The sequence below is a fragment of the Lygodium microphyllum genome, chromosome 21 (genome assembly GCF_053477565.2).
Source record: "Lygodium microphyllum isolate KBCC chromosome 21, Lygodium_microphyllum_v1.1.10, whole genome shotgun sequence".
In the NCBI taxonomy this organism is placed as follows: domain Eukaryota; kingdom Viridiplantae; phylum Streptophyta; class Polypodiopsida; order Schizaeales; family Lygodiaceae; genus Lygodium; species Lygodium microphyllum.
In genome coordinates, this window is record NC_141155.1 from 98,248,053 (window position 1) to 98,256,986 (window position 8,934).

General features: G+C 40.3%; 1 pseudogene; it reads right to left on the reverse strand.

Annotated features, from left to right (window-relative positions):
- Positions 1 to 3,359: 3,359 nt before the first annotated feature.
- Positions 3,360 to 4,980, reverse strand: LOC148018339 (zingipain-2-like; annotated as a pseudogene).
- Between the last annotated feature and the right edge of the window lie 3,954 nt (positions 4,981 to 8,934).

The window sequence follows — 8,934 nt, forward strand, 5'->3', positions numbered from 1 at the left end:
CCATCTAGTATCGATCCTTATATTCAAATATTTATGCTAAAAATTCAGTACAACAATATGCAACTTGAATACCCTATTTTCCCCTCTTTTCCATAGCTCATATAAGCCACAAAATCACCCTCTTTCTACCCAAACAAGTGTTTATCCCTATTCTTCTTCACCAAAAGCTTTAATTTTTGCATGCCCAATAGTCTGCTTAATAGAAACTTGATTGCTTATTTAGAGGCCATATGTAAAGGTATTCTTTAAACTCTACCTATTGACCTTTTTCTTGGGTCAAATGTGGGCATCTTGTCCACTATATCAAGGGCTAATGAAGAAAACTTGGGGTATTTCTCTTCCAAAGGTTGCTTCAGGTTTGCACGATAAAGTATCTCCTTTCATTCTTACTCTTCACAATGTTCACATCAATATCATATGCCAGACCAATCACTCATGAGAAGGTATACCATGGATTTAAGCTAACCTTTCTATACATGTATTGCTTTGGGTGTGTGTGTGTGTGTGTGTGTGTGTGTGTGCACACGTGTGCATGAAATGAGCTAGAACTATTTCATTGTTGCTTTTTACTATAAGATGTCTCACCTTGAGATATATCCATCACTTGAGACATCTATTTATTCATTATAGCACTTTTTACTCGATGTAAGACATCTATCTAGAATTGTTTCATTATTGGCTTTTGTGTCACTCCTATCTCTAGATTATAGAAATTATGTTTGAAACAAGCATTTAGCTACAAAAGTAAATGCACCTTGGATGCTATGTTTTGTGATCTTTTATTGTAGTGATAATCATGTGATAGTTCTAAGAATATGATCTGCACCTCTATAATGGAACACAGCTTATGGACGTGGTCTTTCTCTAGGAAGAGGAGATTATGAGGAACTTCATGTAGATGTAGCCGAGCATGTAGCCCATAGATTAGGCATCAATGGCACCAATCTAGTCAATTGAGTTTAACAAGAGCTCTAGTGCCCTATACAACCAAGGTGCCACATATTCTATCATCACATGTAGTTGGCTTTTGAGGCATTGTTCTTGATCCTTGCCACCCCAAAATCACAATCTTTTAGTCACACTAGGCATTGAGATAAAGATTGCTTGGCTTGAAACATTGATGTAGCACATTGGCTGAGTGAATATACTTGAGTCCTCTCAATATCTAGTACATGAAATATTTCATATCCAAGAATCAACACTAAGTAAATGCACTAGGTTACAAGATTACTAGCTACAATATCAGCCACCATGATACTACAAACCAAGCATTAAAATTCTTAGATGGAGCACCATAAGCAAATTGCAAATATTCAACGCTATACACAAATAGAGGATGCCTTCCACCCCATGATGAGACAAGAAAGACAGGCTAGGTCAATCACATTAAGGCTATCATGAACTTTGAAAAAAGGCTTAGACAATGCAAAAGGATTGGTACACAATGTAACATGCGATTCTATCAACCTTGAATTCATATGAATAGAATTGAAGAGCTTGGAACTCCTAGCAACTATTTTGACAATGTGATTGCTCTCTTAATTTAACCATGAGTAGGTTGATGGTGAATGCCTTCACGATGGTGTTGTCTTGCCAAGAAAGGAACCAAAGATAGAAGTAGACTATCAATGGGGAGCAACAATGGCCAAAGGTTACAAGTTGTAAATAATGAGTGCATGCAAGTGAGATTAGCTTCATAGTGAGGATCACCTAAAGACATGAAAGCTATTCACTCTCCGTCATTATTATCCTCATTAAGCACTCCCATCATTCTCAATTGCGATATGTGATCCCCATAGCAACTACTCCAAATGTAGCTTTATAAGAATAGTTTATCTTAGGGTGCAAAGTATTGGCTTTATCATGGTTAAGAGACATCTTCGTGCCACATAGCCAAGTCTACAAGAGGGGACATGTTGCAAACATCACCCAACCCACTCTAGGCTAAGACCTTTGGGTTCTGCCTAGTATATTCTAGTCCAATTGCATTGTTTGTAAGATAAGTGGAAAATCCCACCAAATGTTGTTCTCTTAGATGATTATAAGGACATGTGCATCACATCACAAGCATACAATAGGAGACCTATCTCTTAGTAAGATATCATGCATAGCCATTAGCGACTCATGCCCACCACTACGAATGCACAATAAGGATGACCACTATACGTGAATCAGAACACTCGGTGGTGGTGAGGTAGAGTGGGGGACAAATATATATAAGCCAAATGAGTCCCCAAAGTTGAAGGGCATTGAGAAGTTCCAATACAAGTGGAAGGAAATGGAAGGTGCCACCTCCACATGTTTTGGCTTATATCACTTTAATTGTGAAGATGTTTCGACTATGCATCTTTAAGGCATGCAACTAACTCTTTATTTACTGAACACACAATGTAGAGAACACTTGATTTGTGTGATGCAAAAATGTGTTTCCTTTTTTATTGCTCATAGTAGATTCTAAATCAGTAGGCAAAACTTGAAGGATTCTCTCATACAGGTAGATAGTGGGAGGTAGATAGTGTTGATTTTACATATTTTTACAAGCAAATCAACTTTGTTAACCAACAAGCATATGCATTGCTAGATTGGTGAGCATGTTAAAAATTATATTGATGAACTCAACGGGTTGCAAATGAGGTGTCATGTATCTGATGGTGGTTGGTATAGCTGGATGCCTGAAGCCTTTTGGTGGGCTGAGCTATTAAACTCTATGCTAGTTTAGATCAAGAGTTTCATCCCTTGTGTTGATCGGTCGAAGGGCCTTGCTATGACTTTTGTTTTATGGTCAAGTTGTCAATTAGAAAAGTTTTCTTGAATTCTGCTAGCACAACTTTCTTTTGTTACTTTGTCTATATCTTTGTTGCATTCCATGTCTCCATAGCTAGCCTATCAACATACACAATTTGTACTTCTTGCATCATCCTTCCCAATGTATAGATGACACTCAAATGACCTATGTTGCTCTTCAAGGACGGAGGTTTCTTGTTCCCTTGATTGGAACTTAGAATAGGATGTGGGAACTCTCAATTTCATTTGAAGCAATAACTTGTGTACATATGAAGGAGGAAGTAATATGACGAGAATGATCATATGTAATAGTCATTCAGTGTGGCAACCATCAAATTGTTTTGAACAACGGCTTGTGTACATACAAGAAGGAATTAGTAATACGATATGAATCGCATAGCAATGGAGTGGGGTAACCACCAAATTGAATTTAACCGGTGACTTGTGTACAGGCCAAAGCAATGAAGTAATACAAACTCCACATGGCACATGCAATTGGTCTTGTGTGCGCCTTTTCGGAGTTCAACGAATAAGTTATGGACATGGGAAGTATTTCAAACACCGATATCCATGCTCTACATCACGCTCAAGCTAACCTCACCAGCTGTGGTCCCTTTCACAACAGGATAGGATGGGAAAGAATGAATTCCACAGACACCACGGGCATTCTTCGTGCTACGCTCCATAAGCACGTAACCATCCATGCCTCACTCACTCCGTGAGTTCTTCGCAATCCAGTAGTCCTTCCCATCCTTGGATCCATAGCCCACAGCCAGAACAGCATGGTCAATGTCGTATGGATCATCTGAACATGACCCGTTGAACACACCCTGCATAACACACCGAAAGCGAGCGGGTTACTCCCTTCGTTTAGCAGTGCATCATCAGTGTTATATATGCGTGGCCCATGTAACTGGAATCAAGACATCCATGCGTTGACGCATACCTCGGCATAGAGCTGGAAGTCACGCGTTCCCGCATTGATGGCCACGCTGACAGGTTGCTGTGCCACGGCGCACATCAGGGCATCCTCGTCGTTAGGCTTGACATCCTCGTAGCCGTCGATGCTTACGACCTTGTTTTTCTTCTGAGATGCGAAAACATACCAATACGAATTATTCATTAGGATGCCGTCCGCATGTGCATGTAATGAATGATTAAGTCACGTTACTTGCGAGGGCGGGTGGGCGTGGTCAGGCTTACCAGAATGGAGTTGCACATTTTTGTTTCGCCATAGGTGCTAACATAAGGGTAAGCTTGCTCTGAATTGATGCCGCCATTGTCGATCACCCACTCAAAGGCGGGATCCATAAGGCCGCCATTGCAGCCATAATTATTCTTGGCACAACTCACCAGCTCTTGCTCAGAGAGGCTGATAAGGCTGCCAGTAGCGATGGCGTGAGCGCCCTCCATGGCTCCGGTGCTCGAGAATGCCCAGCAACTGCCTGTAGAGCGAAATATTATGACAGTTAGAGCAGCATTAACGAACGTTCCATTGACTTGTACATAGAAGAAAGTACTCTCAGAACAATGAGCAATGATCAGGGGGACGTAAATGACAATGCAAAATTAATGCGACGATGCAAGTTGAAACAATGTCTCAGACCATTCTAGTGTGTCGACAGTATCCTCATTAATATAACGTGAGTACGCTAGAGCGCCGTGAGGCATACCGCATTGCCCCTGATCCTTGACGGGCGTGACTGCGCCCATCTCCCTCCAGTCGACTGAGTTGGGGAGGGAGTTGCGACTGCAGAGAGGTGCATAGCCAGCCGCAGTTCTGGGATTGGTGCTGTTCGTATTAACGGGGTGCAGACCAGCTCGGTTGGCCGGGTGGAGGCCGAGGTGCTTGACCTTGAACTCGTCGAGGGTGAGGTCTGCGAACTGGTTGAGGCCAAGCCTGTAGGAAGGCTGGCGTGATCGCGAGTGCTGGCCATCTGCTCCAATGTTGGCGCTGTCAAGCCGGGCGTTAATGTGGTTGTGGGCGTAGAAGAGGTTCTCCTTCCATATCTGGAAGCGCTGGTGCTTCTGGTGAGCGTGGGCGCTGTAGTCCTTGGCGTGTTTGAACGCCCACTGCTCGAACAGGCGCAGGAGATGCTCCTCGGAGAAGAGCTCCTCCCTGCTCATCATGATATCGGCATCATAGCGCTGCTGCGGACAACGTTGTTGCCGGAGATCGAGATCGACCTCCTCCATCGCGATGCCTCGGCGCTGACTGCGGCGCAGGACAGCAACAGTAGGGCGCCGGCAAGGCACATGGACAGGAGAATGCAGCGACGTGAGAGGTGAAGGCGTCGGCGAGCCATTGGCGTTGTGCCAGATCGAGTGAGTGTGTACTAAGGTTACCGTGTACTAATTTCTCGAGAACCCGCCTTCGCGACCGGTAAACATATATAGAAGAAGAAAGACTGTTCGGCGCGCCCGACAGGACCTGTGTGGAAGGGCCCGCCGACAGATTATAGGCTACTCGGTCCCACTCGGATTATACATGCTTTCCGACTAGGCTAAGGCCCGTTACACACCAGGGTGGACGCCCAACAAGGTCCTTGAAAAGACGACGGTGTTGTCACATAGTTTTAGAACCCAGTTCCATTACTAGAACGTGATTGGCAGGTTGGCTCGACCTTTGCCTAAATTACCCCATGTCGTGAGTACAAATTTCCCACTCGCATCAAGAAGAAAATTTTTTACTTGTCCCAACGGGAACACACCGGTCGCTTGGAGCGCTTTTGGTCCTGCTCTTCTTTGGAGAAAGACCGTAGTTTTTAGCCTATATGCATAAGTTGGTTTCTAAGCAAAAGTCAAATTGAAGTTCAAAAATCTATGAGACCTTTCTTAATCCAATCTTTCTAAGCGATTACCTTGGAGAGTATAATGGTTCTTTTCTTTTTGTGCATGCTCAATGTAGTGTATAAAGAGAGAGAGAGTTGTGATGGCATGTAGAAGAGAAAAACTAAATATGAATGTTTGTCCAAGGTTGTACATGCGAAGTTTGAACATCTACAAAGGATAATGCCTACATTAGTCCAATCTTTCTAAAGTGGTTACCTTGGAAAGTATAATAGCTCTTTTCTTTTTTTGCATTCTCACTATAGCGTAGAGAGAGAGAGAGAGAGAGAGAGAGAGAGAGAGAGAGATGTGATGGCATGTAGGAGAGAAAACTAAATATGAATGTTTGTCCAAGGCTATATGTGACATGTATCGAGAGACATTGATGTCAAATTGGTTCGCGAATGCTTTTGGCTCTCTTAGATATATGAAAGCAAGATTCGATGTGCATGAGACATAACTATAGCCCATGCACAGCTCTCGTACCTCTCTACAAGCTTCTCAAATGAAAACAAGTTGGTGATACTTGCTTATCATTTTGAGATTAAGGATAACGAATTCATGAAGGTCCTCTTTTTAAAAATCCATTCACATAAGAGATTCTCTAATGGCTATGATGTTTGACACGCACTTTGAAAGCACGTTGTTCTTTAAGCATTTCATTTGTAGCACACAATTTCTCTCTCTCTCTCTCTCTCTCTCTCTCTCTCTCTCTCTCTCTCTCTACGTTTCATTTGATGATTTGGAAATATATTATGATCATGATATCACATATAAAAAATGATAATCATAATTGTAGATTGATTTTACTAACTCATGCATACACAATTCAACGAGAAATTGGTGCAAAAGTCAAGGAGTTCAAATTATTTATATATGAACTTGTATTAATGTTCATATAATCTATACTACGTTGAGATGTTGATCACAATCTACATATATATAGGTGAGACCTAGTTTAAATAGGATGAGCTATATGTAGCTCCAACACCCCCACTCAAAAAATCTCTAGCTGCAAATGAAAAAACCATGAGGGAGCACAACGGAAAAACCTGAGCTCCTATATACAAATATACAAACATGATGAAGAAGGATTATTGTGTGCATGTAAAGTGAATTCGTGCATGTGAAGTGAAATTGAATATATATGTACAAAGATGACCAAGAGGTTTGAGGTGTATGTGCGTGTCTGAAGTGTATGGTGCCTACAAGGAGTATGTACAATGGCATAGAAGATTAATTCCCAAAGATTGAAGTTGAGACAACTCCAAGTTCCAAGCAAGCAAAGTGAAGCATGCTTCGTTGAGTCCTTTGGTGAATATATATGTAGTCAAGTGATCACTTGGACAATATTCAATCATGATTGTGCCTTTCTTTACTTCATATCGAACACAATGATAATGCACTACAATATGTTTAGACTTGTTATGTTGAACATAGTCTTTAGCAAGACTAATAGCACTTTGGTTATCACATCGAAGTGATGTGCTAGAGAGAGGAGAGTGGCCAATATCTGATAGAACTTGTTGAAGCCATATTTCTAACTCTCGAGCCACTAAAGATGTAGCTACATATTAAGCCTCTGTAGTGGAAATAGCAACACAACATTGTGTCTTGCTAGTCTAAGAAACAAGGCAACCATTGATAAAGAAACAATTTCCAGTTGTACAACACATAGACAAGTGAGAGCTTGCCCAATCTGCATTTGTATAACCCAAAGGTTGAAGTGAATGCAGAGAATCAAATTTTTGTTGGCAGTGATAAACCAACCCAAAATCTTTAGTGCCTTTCAAATACTTCAAAACTCGTTTAGTTGCAGTCCAATGTTTAAGGCATGGAGAACTAAGATATTGTCCAAGAAAATTTGTAGCATAAAGAATGCCATGGCAAGAATTTAAGCCAACAAATTGAAGACATCCAACACGATTAGTTGATGTAATGCTAATTGTCCATTTTTCGGTAGAAAAAGAATTTTTGGTAGAGCTCACAAGACAAGGAGTACTAGCACGATGTGCAGAACCCAAACCAAACTTCTAAATAATATGTTCAATAAACTTTGTTGGACATAGTAATAAAACAGTACACTTTTCTTGATAGCATTGAATATGAATACCAAGACATGAGTATATGTCTCCAAGATCCACCGTGTCAAATGCAAAAGATAAAACCTTCTTTACTTGTTGAAGGAAGTTGAGATTGATAGAAACAAGTATGATATCATCCACATATAGAGAAAGAAAATCAAAACTATCATTACAGTGCTTGACATATAAGTTAGAATATAAAGAACAATAGATAAAACCTTTGTTTTGTAAGAAAAAGATCAATCTTTTGATACCAAGCTTGTGAACATTATTTAAGACCATAGAGTGCCCAATGAAGTCTCCAAGCAAGATTTTCCTTATGTTTGACTACAAATCCCTCTAGTTACTCCATGTATATCTCTTCCTCTAAATCCCCATTAAAAAAAGTAATTCTCACATCCATTTGGTGAACCTCCAAATCAAACTCAACTGCAAAAAATAACAAGACTTGAATACTGGTAATACGAACAAGAGAGGTGAGAAAGTTTCTTGATAATCAACTCTTGTAATTTGTGGAAACCTTTGGTAACTAGCCTTGCTTTGAATTTGTTAAATGTTCCATCTACTTTTATTTTAGTCTTATAAACCCACTTGCATTTAATAGCAATACATCCACATGGTAACTCAGTTAGAACCCATGTACCTTTAGAGAGGAGAGATTCATACTCAGCTTCCATAGACTCCTGCTATTGTTCCTTTTGTGGGGATGATATGGCATCACTATAAGAGATAGGGACTTCACAAATATCAAGATCATTCTCAAGAATATCAACATCATAAACATGACAAGTACCATGCTCATTGTTAATTCGAAGATCAACATAAAGATTAATGCCAAGGTCATCATCAGCAATAATAGGTATATGTTGTGAATCCTAATTTGAAGAGTCAATGTTATCATGTGAAGAAGACTCATCATCATATATAAAAGGAAAACCAGTGAGTAATGACTTTTTATCATCAACAACTTCTAGTGACCACATCCTTCCACCATCCTCCTGAGACCATGTCCTACTTGCCCATAAGTTGCTCATTGAAAATAGCATCACGACTTATGATTACCTTCATGGAGGATGGATAATAAAACTTGTATCTCTTGGAAAAAAATGAATATTCAATGAAAATAAGTTTCAAACTAGGAGAATCAAGTTTTTTTCAAGTCTCTTTGGGTACATGAATATAAACAATACATCCAAAGGTTTGAAAATATGAAACAGAAGGAGTTTGACCTATCAAA